This window comes from Mirounga leonina, unplaced genomic scaffold (assembly GCF_011800145.1).
Source record: "Mirounga leonina isolate KUSES-001 unplaced genomic scaffold, KU_Mleo_1.0 Mir_94, whole genome shotgun sequence".
Classification (NCBI taxonomy): Eukaryota; Metazoa; Chordata; class Mammalia; order Carnivora; family Phocidae; genus Mirounga; species Mirounga leonina.
Genome location: NW_023270855.1, coordinates 25457749 through 25473549, shown reverse-complemented (window position 1 = coordinate 25473549; position 15801 = coordinate 25457749). Strand labels below are relative to the sequence as shown.

At 43.1% G+C, this 15801-nt stretch overlaps 1 long non-coding RNA gene across 1 annotated transcript; it reads left to right on the top strand.

Annotated features, from left to right (window-relative positions):
* The first annotated feature begins 513 nt into the window (after window positions 1-513).
* LOC118004970 lies at window positions 514-12106 on the top strand. Its single transcript, XR_004677746.1, has 3 exons — window positions 514-653; window positions 11328-11574; window positions 11692-12106. It is a non-coding gene; the product is annotated as an uncharacterized LOC118004970 (long non-coding RNA).
* The last annotated feature ends 3695 nt before the right edge of the window (window positions 12107-15801 follow it).

Below are 15801 nucleotides of genomic sequence, written 5' to 3'. Positions count from 1 at the left end.
CCTCCAGGCCTCGCCAGAGTTCTGTTACTACCCTGAGTCTCTGCCCTATCCCTTGGCATTTCTCTATAACTGCCTGCACCTTTGCAAACCGTCCTTCTGCTACACTTTCCCCAAGTGATTTCAATTGGGTAGGCCACCTCTCTCCTGGTAGGGCTCTGACTGACACAAATATTAATACAGATCTACCCTGTGTGATGGAGAAGTGACATGGTTCTGGCCCTCATCTGCTTTCCACGGTGGTTATGCAGATAAGAAGAAGATCGGGGTGGGGGGGGTAAGTGGACACATTTTTGTTGTGGTGGCTGTTGACTACGTGAGCTCTTGTAACCCTAGGAGACAAGACCTCTGCCTAGATACGCTTGCCAACAAGACTAAATTCAGCTAAAAATAAAACAAACCAACTCTTGCATGAATTCAATCGAACAAATGTCTTATTTTTTGGCTTTCTGACAAACCAGATTGACCAAATGTTCCTTCTGGGCTAGTTGTTTTGGCATGGTGTTCAGACGTGGCCTCTGACAGCATCTGCGGAATGACAAGGTTGACTTTGGAGGCCTGACGCACAACAGGGACCCGTGGTTTCTGGCAGGCATGGGGTGACCTGGGAGGGTCAGAATGAGAACACACATGTTGGGGCTGGATCCCAGGATAAGGTAAGAATCCTGCCCTGTGGGACCCCTACAGCTGCCTGGTCATGAAGCGGAACGAGGCTGAAGTCCCTCAGGAGGGAAGCACCTGCAGAATCGTTAATAAGAGCAGGAAGTCAGTGCCCCTTGCAGGGAGGAGCGCCTCAGGGAGGAAAAATGTGCTCACGTATTCATGAAGGGGCACATGAAGCAGCCCAAGAGGCTACACACCGTGGTTTACGGAACTGGCCGAAGGGCTTTGCACATAGTGGGAGCATGAACACGTGTACATGGACAACTTTGATTTTTCTGTCCAGCTCTCTCTTTTCCTTCAGGCTAACACCTCTCAAGTCAGGCGTGTGCCACATTTGTTCCCTTTATCTCCAGGTCTTAACACGGTATCTGACACATAGAAAGTGTTGAAGAAATAATTGTGGGATGAGGGCGGAATGGATATGCCTTCCTCCACCTGTGAGGTCACATTCCTGGTCCTGCTCAAACTGCATGATCCTGGTGCCTGATCCCTCATCAGTGTATTGCTAGGGAGCTGTACCTCCTGGGGCAAGTCTGAGAATCCCAGGGGTATTCACTGGCATAAGGGTCCTTCTTAATGACTGTCCTCTACAGAGAAAACCCTGGAAAGTATGAATCTACACACAAAGCTCATTTATGCTATTGTTTTTGTCACCATGGTTGCGTAGTGTGGCTCTTGAAAGCAAGAGGTCCAGAAACATGGAGTAGTCTTGGACCAACACACAATATATTTTTTTTTGGCACAGCAGCGGTTTCATTGGGTCTTAGAAATGGGGAAAGGAAGCCTTTCTCTCCCTTGGTAACATTCACCATATCCTATTCTATCCAATCTAGAAGAGTGCCAGACCCTTCTCCCCTAGGTACGTTCTATCTCTTAACTTTGCAACCAAACTCTGTTTTCTTCATTGTGCTTATGGCTACTTGAAATCATATTTATTTACTATTGAGGGCATGAGGGCAGGGACAACAGTATCCCACCACCTAGAATGTGCTAAGCACACGGTACGTACTCAATAAGCTTTGTTGAAAAAAATGAATGAAGGAATGGGTTATTTTATGGTATTAAATGGTATTATATTGGGGTATGGGCTCCAAAATATATGCAATTCTTCAAGACACAGCTCTTTTAATATATAAACACTCACTCATTTGGATAAGGAGGGATTTCTAACTTCATCCATATGTCATGTCTGGAATTAATCTTCCCTCATGAAAAACAGGATCTTGGCTTTGAGGTGAATCAACAGGCAGGTTTATCCTCTCCCTTATGGTGAATTCCCCTCTACATACCCCAGCCTCCTCTGCTCTACCCTAGTTCATCAGAAATACTATAAGTTTGGGGTGTCTGGGTGGCTCAGTCGGTTATGCATCTGCCTCTTGATTTCGGCTCAGGTCATGATGTCAGGGTTGTGAGATTGAGCCCCATGTCAGGCATGGAGCCTGCTTAAGATTCTCTCTCTCTCCCTCTATGCCCCTCCCTTTCTCATCCCCACCCCCACTCACTCACTCTCTCTCTAAAAAGAAAAGAAAAAAAAATACTATAAAGTTGAACCTCAGAAGGTGGAGGGTTATCACCAATTTCTTCTCAAGATTCCCCTTGGCCCTTAAGTCAGAGATGACCACTTGTCTTTCAAAATCATTTGGTTATCTTTCTAGGCATAGAGGTGGGCTACTTTTCCCATCCTTATATGCAGGTAAGTGTAGCCACATGACTGAGTCCTGCCCAGTGTAATGTGGGCAGAAGTGAGGTCCATGGAAAGCTCCTCTCTCTCTTCCCCTGTCTGTCTACTAGACCCAGAAGATTGCAGGGACCACAGGGGAAGATGGACCCACAAGAGAGAAAGAGCCTGGGTCTCTAATGTGGTCCCCCTAAAAATGAATCTCTACGTGAGAGAGAAATAAAACATTGAGTTGAGCCACTGAGATGTTCAAGTTCATCTGTTATGATATGTAGTTAGTCATGCCAACTAAGGGAGTTCCTACACAAATGTGTCCTCCAGCCTGAAGTATTCTGTGAGCTTTACAGACCAGGGGACATGGAATGCTAGCCTTTCTCAAACCACAACAAAGAGGCTTTATTGCCCTATGTCTGTTAACACCAAAGGACCACTCTCAGTGTTCCCCAAGAAAGTGTGACTGGATGTTTCCACCACACAAAGCTTCTGGCAATGACTACATGGAAAAAAATTTTTTTTTAAGTTTCATCAAACTGCAACCTCACTGCAAATGAATAAATGTACAAACTCTTAGCGATGGAAGCACTTGCTATGGGGGAAAACTGTATGATACAGTGAAAAGCATTTCTGGATGAAGAGAGATACAACCTGGTTCCAGCCCTTATAGTTCTGCCCTAACCAGCTGTGAGAAGCCTGGACCTCTCCCTAGGTTTCATGGGGGTATTGAAAGGATCAAGCAAGACAAACTATGTTAAGATAGATCCAGGTTCTGTAAATTCTAATGAGATAAGAAATTTGATTCAACAAACCTCAATGAGGTTTTGTTGGAAGGGGTTGATATAAATGAGATAAGACACAGCCTGCCCTCCAGGAGACACATTCTCTTCATGCTTCTTTTTAAGGGAGAAGATAACTTTTCCAGATGCTTCCCAGCAGATTTTTCTTTATTTTCCATTAGGCAGAACTGGGTTACATGCTCATCCATAAACCAATAACTGGTATGCATAAAGGGATGAGCATTATTGAATTAAACTGGAGGAAACAAATACTTGATAACAAATTACAACCCCTAACAGGGCCAAATGACAGTGAACCATCAGCAGTGTGATCAGGGTGTATAAAAGACGTGATTAACTCTGATCTGAGAATGAGAAAGATTTCAATAGTGTTTGTAATGTTCTTAAGGAAAAAAGCAAAATTTATTAACATGACTTACAAGGTTACATATGATTTGTCTTCCCCCCTTTTACTTATTTGACCTTATGTCTTGCCACTCCATAGAAAATATTTTATGCTTCAGCCATAGCCACTGATTTTGCATTTTTAAACTTGCCATAGTCTCTCCTCCAAGTTTCTGGACTTTCCTGTATCACCTCTCCTCCTATTACATCATGTGCACATATCTTTCGTGCTTTAGCTTATGAGTCACTTCCTCCAGGAAGCCTTCTTAGATTCCCCAGTCCAGGTTAGATACCCATTTAGCATGCTACGGCCTATACGTAACAGATAGGAAAATACAGGGGTATCATCACATAACAAGAAATCTGGAGATATGCAGATAGAGGATTGGTTCTATGATATAATAATGTCAATACTTAGAATCATTTTCTGCAATGCTCTTGGCTTTTACTTCATGGTCACAAGATGGCTGTTGTAGCTCTGAACCATGCCCTCCCAGGAAGCAACCAAGAGCAGAAAGGGAAGAAAACACCTCTCTGTGATGATCTTAATCTTCAAGGAAAATCCTTCTTAGAAGTCCTTTGAAGGTTTTCCCTTATGTCTTGCTGGCTAGAAGGAGCTCATATGTGCATGCCCTAGCTGCAGTGGAGGCTGGGGAGTGAGTGTCTGGCATTCATAGGGGAGGAGCCTCTGCAAGCATGGAAGAAACGTGAAGGTTTTGACTGTTGGGTAAGCCACGATGGATCCTCCCTCTGGACTTCCACACCCCCCGGTTCCCTCTCTGGTCCCTCATTACATCATATGTAGTTGACTGTATCCACTAGCCTACAATCTTTGTTAGGGAATGACAATTGCACTGAATAAATGAAAAATAAACACAGCGTTAGTACTACCAACACGTCCAATAACAAAACATTGAGATCACTTCAGCCTGTGAGTAGCTGTGTTTATAACTCTTTACTGACCAGTGGCTCCCTGGTGAAATCCTAACAGGTAAGACCTCAACCTCAAGGGCTATCAAGACAAAATAAAACAAGGCACAATTTCCGAATCTCTACTGGGTGGTAAGATGAGATGGGGATAGTGAAAGCAGAGAGCTTGAGAGCTGATAGAAGCAGAGAGACCTGAACTGGCCTGGGGGAGACCAAACAAGAATGGGTATCATTTGGGATTCTCTTGGCTGCGAGAAACAGAAGATTCAAGATAGTTTACATAATAAGGAACACTTACTTTCTCAATAACAGAAAGTCTCATGGCAAGGCAGTTGCAGGTTTATTATGCTTTGTTATCCGTAGCTTAGCTTTCCCCAGGGTTCAAGATGGATACCACAGTTCCAAGCTCTGTATCCACAGTGCTCACACAAGGACACATTTTCCCCTCTGCCTCTTTTTAAGGGAGAAGGTACCTTTTCCTGAAGCCTCCTCATAGATTTTTCCTGATTTTTGTGAGGTGGCCCTGGGCTACATGCACATCCATAAACTCACTGCTATGGTTAATGGGATGATCATCACTGAATTAAACCAAGTAAGATTTATCTTTGTTACATGTAGAACTCCAACAAAATTAATGGCTCTTCTTCAAGGAAAAAAGAAGGCGGGAGTTGGAATGGCTGTTGGACAAGCCACCAATGACATTTGTTACAAATGGCTTCCTTGGAACCAAGCAAATTCCAACTTTGGAATGAATAAGTCATACAAGGCTGAATCTCAAACCACACCTGGCACTCCAAAAAACTCTTCAAATGAAAGAACAGCTTAGGTCACAATTTTTGTCAACTGGTTTCTTCTGCTGTAGTATCATAGACAGATTCATATGATTACTCTAGCAAGGATAAAAGAGTAATTTATTACATCACACCTTCTGGGGTACTTCTTTGTGGAGGGGCCAGTTTAGTTATCTCTAAACACCAGGAGTTATATACCCCGAACTATTCTAGAAAAGTAAGATTCTGGCATTCACTCTCTACTCTTATGGTTTAAGTCTGGGCCCTGGCCTCTACTTCATTGGTATCTGAACATTTCAATCTCATCACTTATAGGAAGACTTCCTTGTTCCAGATGTGGAACTTGATGTGGTTGGTCCCAACCTGTGAGGCAACACCTTCATTAAAAGTTGTTAAACTGAGAGAAGGTGTTTTCCCACCAGGTGGGAGCAAAACAGTTTCAGAGTGGGTTTTGGTTCAGCTGGTCTGGAGGGACAGTTAGTGTTGTTTATCTCTCATCACCAGAGGCATGGCTTGGTGGGGGCCAGGAACTCCTTCTAAGCCAGAACTTAACCTGTAGACACTGAATTATTCTTCTGCCTGGTCATCTGGGTCCTTTCTATGGGATGTTTAGAGATTCTGAGTCAGAGGTCAGCAAACTAGAGCTTGTGGGCCAAATCTAGCCTGCCACCTGTTTTTATAAATAAAGTTTTATTGGGACACAGCCACACTCAATTGGTTGTGCCTTGTCTATGGCTGTTTTTGAGTTACAATTGTGGACTTGAGTAGTTGCCACAGAGACCCCATGGCCCACAAAGCTTGAAATATTTACTATCTGGCCCTTTACAGAAAAGTTTACGGACCTTTGTCTGAGAGGGAAAGAGCAAGTGAGAAGCAAGGAAGCTATTAGCAAGACTGGTGCCCAAACTCATATAAATAAATACTAAATAAAAGTTGCAGAGAAGTTAGAATGGATTCAGATGATTTGGAACAGGCCACAGCGGGTCAAACCAGGCCTGACCAGGCCTTTATTCAGCACCTGATACCTATGGGCACTTCACAGGGAGCTGACGTGGTGCCACCTCTCCCTGGGAAGAAGTGCTCCACTTCGTAAGTGTTTGTGTTCCCAAATGTGAAACCTGGAGGTGGCTTTCTAAACCATCCAGTTGAACTGCTCCAGTCGGGAGTGTTTTGCAATCTGACACACACATCCATCAGAGCTGTTCTATGGAGCCTCTGGACTGGCCATAAAAACACTCAGCTGCAGAACTTCATTTTCAAACAGGAACCGAAGAATGACCACAACAGAAACCTGTTTATACAATTCAGATTTTCTTAGTAACATAAAGTGGATGTCAGACAAGTCTTCATCACTAACTCTAAGAACTGGTTTCTGCTGAAACCTAAGGCAGACAGAGTTATCTGCTCGGGGTTCTGGTTTCTTTCCTTTCTAAACCAAAAATAAGAAAAAATAAAACAAAATTATTAAAGAAAATAATTATCAAATACCCTTACTTTAGACATCGTGTGAAGCACTTTATGTACATTATCTCAGTTGATCTTCACCATGATGCTGTGAAGAGGGTACTATTATTGTATTACCTCCCTTTTGTTGATGAGGAAGGTAAGGCCCAGCACAGGGCTTCCCAAACCTGGAAAGCTTGTTAAAACACAGATTCCTGGTCCCTGCCCCCAGAACTTCCCAGCCAGCCAGCCCAGGATGAGGCCTGAGATTCTGTATTGCTACCAAGTTCCTGGTGGAGCTGACTGCTGCCCCCGGCCACACTCTAAGTACAATGGCTGAACATTGAGGTGAGCAACCTAGACTCCTGACCACTGTGGCAGGGTCAGGACTCAAGCCCAGGTTTGTGTGTGTGACTCTATCCATTCTTTTAATCATTGTTGATAATTTGCTTCCCATGAACTGGAAAAAGAACGAGTGAGTGGTATTCAAATACATACTCTAGAAATCCTGTCAAAAATTCAATGGGTATAATTTCCCAAATGACCCAAGTCTTGCTCAGTTGGGGACTTGGCATTTTTAACCATCTTGGGAAGGGATGTTTGGAGACTATATGGTCACAAAGCCCTAGAAATAATCTGAGTGGCACGTTACTTTGGCCTTGCATAGTAGATCCCTCAAAATTACCAAATCAAAGAAGTCTTACCCAAATAACCACACCTCCATGCCCTTTTATGTACTTTTAGGACTTGAGGAAGAGATGATTGCCACACATGATCTTGCTTCAATAGTTTCAGCTCTATACATCTTATCTTCTCTTCCCATCTAAAAGGGAGATTGCTTAAAGAGATTCTTTTTTGTTGTTATAATATCTTAATGTTGTATTGTACCTGAGCGTACAATATTCAAGGTTCTACAGTATGTAGAATATCTTGATAGCTTGGCATAGTGTTAAGAATGTGGGTTTTGCTCTCCAACTTTGTGTCCATGTACATTATTGTCTACTATGTGACTTTGCTCAAGTGCATGAACTGTTTCCTTATTAATAAAATGGAGATCAAAATACCCCTGTAAGGTTGCTGTATTAAATGTAAAGTACTCAGCCATGCATATTAAGAGGCCTAAAAATGCTAATTATAAATTATTATATATATAACTATAACCATATAATAACATATTTATATATATCATATACTTACATATTAATATTAACCAATACATTAATATTATGAATTATATTACAATATATTACTTATGTAGTATAACCATTAAATATGAACTATAGTATTAGCATATTATTAATTATATAATTATATATGAAATGTGATATACAATTATAGGTAATTATGTAGTTATAGATTATTACTTATGCTCTAGAGAATGTGTTAACTAAACGTATCTTTTAATTTGGTGTTTTAGCAGGAGAAACACACAGGAGTCCTGGATGTATTAGTCAATATACATCCGCTCCAGGCAAAAATGCAGTGACCAGGGTTCCAAGCTCCTTAGTCCTTTCCCATTTGCTCAGATTATTTGCCTTCTGGAATAGTCTCTTCTTCACTCTTTGACTATGCAGGCTTCAAGTCTTTTCCTCTGCTGTAAGACCTTCCCAGACCCTGGCCATACTCTGGTTTCTCCAAACACACTACTTTGTGGATGCACTGTACAGATTAGTTTATACTCTTTCCTAGTTTTTCCTGTGTGTAAACTTCTCCAAAATATACTCTCCTTTTAACATTTTTATGTAATTTAATTTATGTGCTCATTTATTGGCTTATCCACTAGAAGAAACCGTCTGGAGAACAGAGACTGCCTTCATCTTCACTGCTGAGATCCCAACATCTACCACACTGCCACAAAGACCTCAGTCTGTTGAAAGAAGGGATTAACTTTTTTGAGCTCCAATGTGCCAATATTTATAGACGAAGTGACCCAAACAAACCCAGAGAGAGGAAGCGGGGTACCCAAGACCCCTGCATGCTGGGTCGGGGAAGGGCGCGTGCTCCTTGAACAAGCCCCACCGCTGGAAGCTGGAGAGGTGTCACGTGATCAGCAAGAGCCACCCCTCAAACCTGTGGGCCCTGCACACTTCCCCCTACTGTAGCCCTGGCCCTCCACAGGGAACGGCTTCCGTCCCCCAGGCCCCCTTGTGAGGTCTCCACTCCCCCTGCACCCCTTGCCCGCAACAGCCACGGGGTCCCATTACCCCAGAATATACTCTCCTCGGGAGCAATCGTTCATGTCTGACTTGTTCTATACTGGCCACATCACTTGATAAATACTTGAAGGTGAGTGTGGTGAAATAGAATGAATTGAAGTGTATTCTTTGAAAAGAAGCAGGGTCTCAATGGTGAAGCAAAATATGGTAAGTCCTTGCAGAATAATCACTAGTCCTATGTTAAAAATAACAGTGTGTTCAAACCAGTGCAAGGAAAACGCTTACTTAGGCTGTACAGCTCTAAGCAGGTTAGAGAAAAAATAAGGAGGCCCTTCTATTCTATGCCCACAGCAACAACACAATTAGGCACATGCTGGAGACTGGTGGCAGATCTTATAAAGGAGCTGTAATACTAAACTCATATCTTCTTTAACAAAGTTAACGTGTTTTGACATTGGGCTAGATTAAAATGTCACGTGAAGTTAGCAGCTGAACTTTGGATATCCTAAAGATGGGCATTAGGGACATACTCTGGAAAGCATAGTGAATTTCCAAACTATCCTTAGACAAGGTTTTATATTTTAATCCTAACACATGACTCTATATCCAGAGAATTTCAACTAACTTGAAATATTGATATCGATCCAGAGACTGGAACAGCTGGGGCAAAGGATTATGTGAACATGGTTGAAAATCTACACCATCCCCTGGGTTGATGTGGTGATGTTGCTCTGATTCACTTGAATCAGTTTGCTGACCCATCTTGACATCTCTTCTTCTTTATCAATAGTCACAGGAGAGAAAAGTCCCACATCCTGTGACAACTGATAAGTAGGGCAGTTCTTCTCAAACTGTAATGTGCCCACAAATGACCTAGGGATATTGTTCAAATTAGATTCTGACTCAGTAAGCTGAGGCAAGCTGCAAGTCTGCATTTCTAACATCCCAGGTGATGCCTCTGGTCCAAGAAAGAACACTCTCAGGAGCAAGTAGGTAGAAGACAGGGGACTAGTTAACAGATGGCTGCCCAGGCCAAGCAGCCTGGGTGCTACAAGAAGCATATTAGGCACTGTTCTAAAGGGCATAGAAACAAGAGCCTTCTAGGAATGAAGACTTTACAACAAGCATCCTATCCATTGTGTCTTATCAGAGATGTCAGATTTACTAGCCCAAAGTACACTCCTTTTAAAATCTGCAAAGCAATACCTCCTGAGAAGTTGTGAGTTAAAAGGATGGAAAATGAGTGGGATCACAGGAAGTCATGGGCTCCAGAACCAGACAACCCAGGTCTGACTCCCAGCTCTGCCACTCACTCACCAGCTGTGACTCTGGGCAAGTTGCCTTCTCTTCCTACGCCTCAGTTTCCAGAGCTGGAAAGTAGGGACAATAATACTCTCAGGGCTGTTGAAAGGACCAAAGAAAGAACACAGGTAAAGTACTTCATTCATGCAGGGGCACATATTGGTTAATAAATAGTAGTTCCTATTTTTTCATGAGGAAATCAACCAGTCAAGGGTTCTGGAGCACTTGCCTCGGGAACACTATTGAGGTGCGCTCCCAGGAAAGAGAAGGTGAGGTAGAGGGAAGGAGGAGGTGGAGGAGGATGAGAAGCTACAATCACAGTTCTCAAGCAAATTCTACAATATACCTGGAGAGGCAAACACATGCGCATGTGGAATGATTTAATATTTCCAGAGTAACACGCCAAGATGCATCACAAATAGAGTCATACAGAACGCAGAAGCCATTTGGAGAAAGCAAATGTTTAAAATGATATTACTAGAGAGAGGAAAACTGAAGGGGTCCCTAGACAAAGTCAGGACTGTATAAACTTAAAAAAAAAAATGAGTCTCATTCTTTAGCAAGATATTGACAAGAGCTGCTGTCATATGGAAACTATTTTTTTTTTTAAGATTTTATTTATTTATTTGAGACAGAGAGAATGAGAGACAGAGAGCATGAGAGAGAGGAGGGTCAGAGGGAGAAGCAGACTCCCCGCCGAGCAGGGAGCCCGATGCGGGACTCGATCCCGGGACTCCAGGATCACGACCTGAGCCGAAGGCAGTTGCTTAACCAACTGAGCCACCCAGGCGCCCGAAACTATTTTTTTTTTTTTTTTAGAAACACCTGGCAGGACTAATTTGGGGGATTAATTTCTTTTTTTACACAGATTCAACACACAACAAACTACAAGGTGTGTCTGAGATGCAAGCCTGGTCAGAGATTAGATCACGGAAGATAAATTGCCGTAATTCCCTTATTATTTCTGATTATGGTTTGAATAGGACTTTTGGGTCACAAGCCACCATTTGCGAAGAACCCAAAGAAATTTTCGTAAAGTTCACAGTAGTCTGAAGGCTGTTTTGATACTTTTCCTCATAAGGCAACCCTTCAAAAACATAATAAAATCATATACTTTCATAAAATTCCTTCATTAGCTTATTTAAAAAAATTTTTTTTAATTAAATTTTTTTTCCGTTTGTTTATTCAGTGATTCAGTGTGACAGACCAGCCTGCCTGGGTGCAACCATGAGACAGACTCATGGCTCCTGAGAAGATGGAAATAGGAGTGTTCAGGGAACAATCCCGGTAGGTGTGATTGTTCTGGTCACTGTGCCTGAGCCCGTAGATATGCACCATCTGTCTTCCCCGGAGAACAGATCATGGGAGAAATCCCACTATGGCTGCTTCTCGATTTGATTCCATCCACTAGATGGGACTATGCATAGCTATTTCAGGTAAGTTTTTCAGACTAGTGGTTTAGAGTCATTGTTTTAGTCTTATTAAGGAAAATGTTAAATGTTCTAAAAATAAAGCAGTGTTTTCACTACCTTGTCTTTCTCTTACTACTTAAGGTCTTATCTTCAGTTTTTATCTCCTCTTTATCGGGCAACTGTCTATAGCATCGCCTGGATATTCAGCTTAGGTAAGCTCTCCCAGAACATATTGACTAAGACTCCATTGGATGGTGAACCGGCGGAGGCACGGTCCGTGCCCTCAGAGCTGAGTTTTAAAAGGGCAAACTCAAAAATAGATCATTTCAAAACAATATGGTAGCTACCAAGTCAGAGTTATCCCCAGGATGTGATGGGAGGCATGGAGGAGGGAACCTGTTTTTAGGATAAGGTTTAGTGGAGGAGACAGTGTCTGAACTTAGTCCTGAATTGCACATACCCTTAATAGCTCTTACTCTATGAGCCTTAGTTTCTTCATTTGTGCAATGGTGATAGTAATAATCATCTACCTTTAGGTCAATGTGGGAATAGAGAGGTTAACATATGCACATAATCAATTTGACCAATGCCCAGTATATAGAATTTATATAATGGGCCGAGTTGTACATTGAGTGGTGGAGCTGGGGTTTGAACCACATGGTGAGAATCTTGAGTCTGTGCTCTGAATCACAGTCTGTGCTATCCTGTGAAGGTGGGGAGAGATGAGGAAGGGTGTGCCGGTAGAGGGAAGAGGGTAGCAAAGGTGTGGATGGGTGAAATGGTGCAGATAGTGAAGGAGACAGAGAGTCCTGACTTACTAGAGTATAAGGTCCAAGGCAGAGGGTGTCAGGGGATGAGGCTGGAGCATAGCAGAGCCTGGGACACAGAAAGACCCATACCCATGTTAAGGAGCTTGATCTGCATCGTGAGAGCAATGGGTTTCAAGCAGGAGGTGCAGGAGGAGCATGTAGGGGGACGGTGGATCTCGTTTTGAGACATCACTCTTGCAGTGAGTTGTAACAAGGATGAGGCTGTGGGCAGAGAAGCTGAAAGTAGCATGAGCTGTTAGACTACAGACTAAACCAGAGCCAACATGGCGCTGGAGCAGCGGAGGTGAGGTAGAGAACAGGGGCAAGCTTTGAGAAACATGGAGGCTGACGGGCAGGGCTTGGAGCAACTCTAGCAGTCTTGGAGGTGACCGTGGTGAAGCCTGCCCTGACAGTCATGCTCTTGTGTAGCTTCCTCTCGCCCTGTGCCAGAGGTAGGTCATCATGACCAATGGCATACTGTAGAAATGGTGATAGGTCACTCTCGAGATTAGGTTACCAAAGACTGTGCCTTGCATATGGGCTCTTTCTCTTGGGTCACTCTCTGTTGGGAAAACCAGCGGAGAGGCCCACGAGGCAGGGGACTGAAGCCTCCAGCCAACAGCTAGAGAGGACCCGAGGCCCACCAGCAGCAGGAGTGAGCTGGAAAGCAGATCCTTCAGTTCCAGTTGAGCCTTGAGGGGTCCGCACCCCCGGCTGACAGCTTGACTGCTGCCTCCGACATAATCTCTCTGTGAGAGATCTCTCTCCGCATGCCCGACCCTCAGAAATTGTGTGAGGTAATAAATGGTTGTTTTCTTATGCTGCTTAAATTTGGGGGTAATTCATGATGCAGCAACCGCTAATACAGTAACTTAATGAGTGGCAGGAAGTGGAAGACATCTGCAATGGCTTCCAGTTTTGGGTGGCGGCGTGGACAGACGTGTCAGTGACTGTTTTCCTTATGGTCCAGGCTCATAACTGCAGAGCCATCAGTGCCCCTTACCGAAGTGGTATCGTATCAAGGTAACTCTTGTTGCTATTTCCAACTGGTTTCCACTTCTTATTTTCCACCACTCCAACCACACTTCACTTCCTCATTACATTTCACCACATCTTAGCTGTAAAACTGCAAGTTTCTTTACATACTCTCCTTGCCCTTAGTCCCTCCTTGTTTTATATGGATAAAAGTTAATCTTCAAAAAATACTATCTGCCACTGTCTTTTCAAATGAAGTGCAAGATCCTGAAGCATGTGTCCAGATCTCCCCATTCCTTCCCTAACTCTTCAGCTCACCTCCTTCCTCTCATCTCCCTGGCATCTCATTCCCTTGCCCTGCATCTCATTCTGCCTGCAATGATTGGCCAAACATTTGTTCCTACAGTTTCTGCCTCTTGCAAAGCTCTCTGCTTTTGGTCAGGCTTTTGGTGCTCTGTCATAGCCCATTTGGACACTTACCTCTTTCCTGACAACTTTTTGTATCCAAGTAACTAAATAGGACTTGGATTTCCTTTGAGGTCCTCACAGGATTTTATATCTTTTTGGTGGCACTTGGATTACTTGTGTATGAGTGTTCTTGCCTTTTCTCTTACTGGACCTCGAACTTTTCTAGGCTGGGGCTATGTCTTACTCATCTTTGCCTGGCGTATGGAAGAATGCCCAATACATGTTTGATGAGCAAATGGATTTGCTCTCCTGGCCAAGCCTCCCTAAACTGTTCAGCTGACCATGATTTGCTATGCTATTTCTTATTCTTTGGTCAAAATTCTATCATACAGCTACATAAATAAACTACATGAATAAAATAATCAAATGACTACAATTCACTGTATTTGTATCAAACTCAGTGCCACAGTGATCTGTGTCAAATAGAAAAATAAAACCAATTTAATACTTAGTGGTCTGGAAAAATCAAATCTGTTGGTACGCATGGGTAAACAAGGTTTCAGCGACCCAAACCTACCATTTGCAGACTGCTTCCTACGCTCCTGACCTATGTGGAAGCTGTACAATTCTCATAAATGCTGTATTTAATTCTCACAAGAAATCTAAGATCCTGGGACTATTATCATTTCCATTTTATGGATGGAGAACATGTAGCTTCACCAAGTTGAGTGTCTTGCCTAATGTTGCACTTGTAAGCAGAGGAGTAGTGGGAACTTGAACTAGGATCTATGCTCTTAAATGCTTCTTCCATACTACCATTGCTGTAGGGTGGCCTTAGTTTTGTCAATGTTTTCTTGGGGGGGGGGTTGGGTGCTTGTGATTGATTTTTCAAGAGTATTTGCCCCAAAGACAAGGCTCCATGCAAGAAGAGGTGGATTTATATCTTCTTGTGCTTGCTGGGTCTGCAAGAGCACTCTTCCCAGCAGGTGTGGCATCCCATCCGTGCATGTCCATCCTGGTGTGCATTTCCCAACACAAACTCTCTCCTCCTTTTTACTTCTGTCTCTTACACACCCTTTCTCAAAGAGCACCCGAGTTTATCACAAGCCTAGTTCAAACACACCTAGAAAGACCCCACGTTGGGATACTTGAAGTCATTCTGTTTTCCTTTTTGTTAAGAGGCCAGAATGTCAATGTGGTGGAGGACACAGACATGAGCGGAGTTCTGGCCCCCATCTGTACCCACAGCAAGTTGTTTAATCTAATATGGCCTCCAGGATTATTAACCTTCCTAAGGGAATTTGTAACCTTCCTAACGATGCCTTTTTCATCACTATACTTTCTAGCACAGTGTCTGGCAGAGAGCTCCGAAACTTGAACTGAACCTCAGAGTTCTGGGCCAGTGCTGTTCCTTAGAACATTCTGCAGAGACGAAATGTTCCTTATTTGGGCTCTCACAGGTGGCTCCTGAGCACTTGAAAGTTGGCTAGTACGACTAAGCAACCGATTTTTACATTTTATTTAATTTGAATTAATTTAAATTTAAGTAGCCACATATGGCTGGTGGCTATGTATCAGACAGCACATTTCTTGGCTCCAAAATCAGGAAAATAATTTGCAATCTGTTTATCTTAGAGGGTTGTGGTGAGGAATAAATGAAGCAGTAGAAATAAAAGGCAGCATCATGGGATGAACTCAGATGGCTTGGCTGAAACACCAGCTCCATCCCCTGTCATCTCTGTGACCTGTAGTATGTTTACTTAGCTTCCCTGAGCCTCAGTTTCTTTATCTGAAAAATGGGTTTCCCAATAACTCTCTCTCACAGAGTGGTCCACTGGATTAAGTAAGATAACAGATAAAAACTCCTTAGCATGTCACTTGGCACATAGTAACTATTTTTTAAAATTGAGAGTGTTCTGAAAAGCACAGATAGGATTATCAGTGGGTAGTGAAGTGGTCCATGATCGCTCCCCTGAGCTGTGCCTTCTTTGGAGAGGACATGGCTGTGTTAGCCTCTTTCTCTTTGACAGCCCTCTTTTGCGGTCATCTATTATATCTG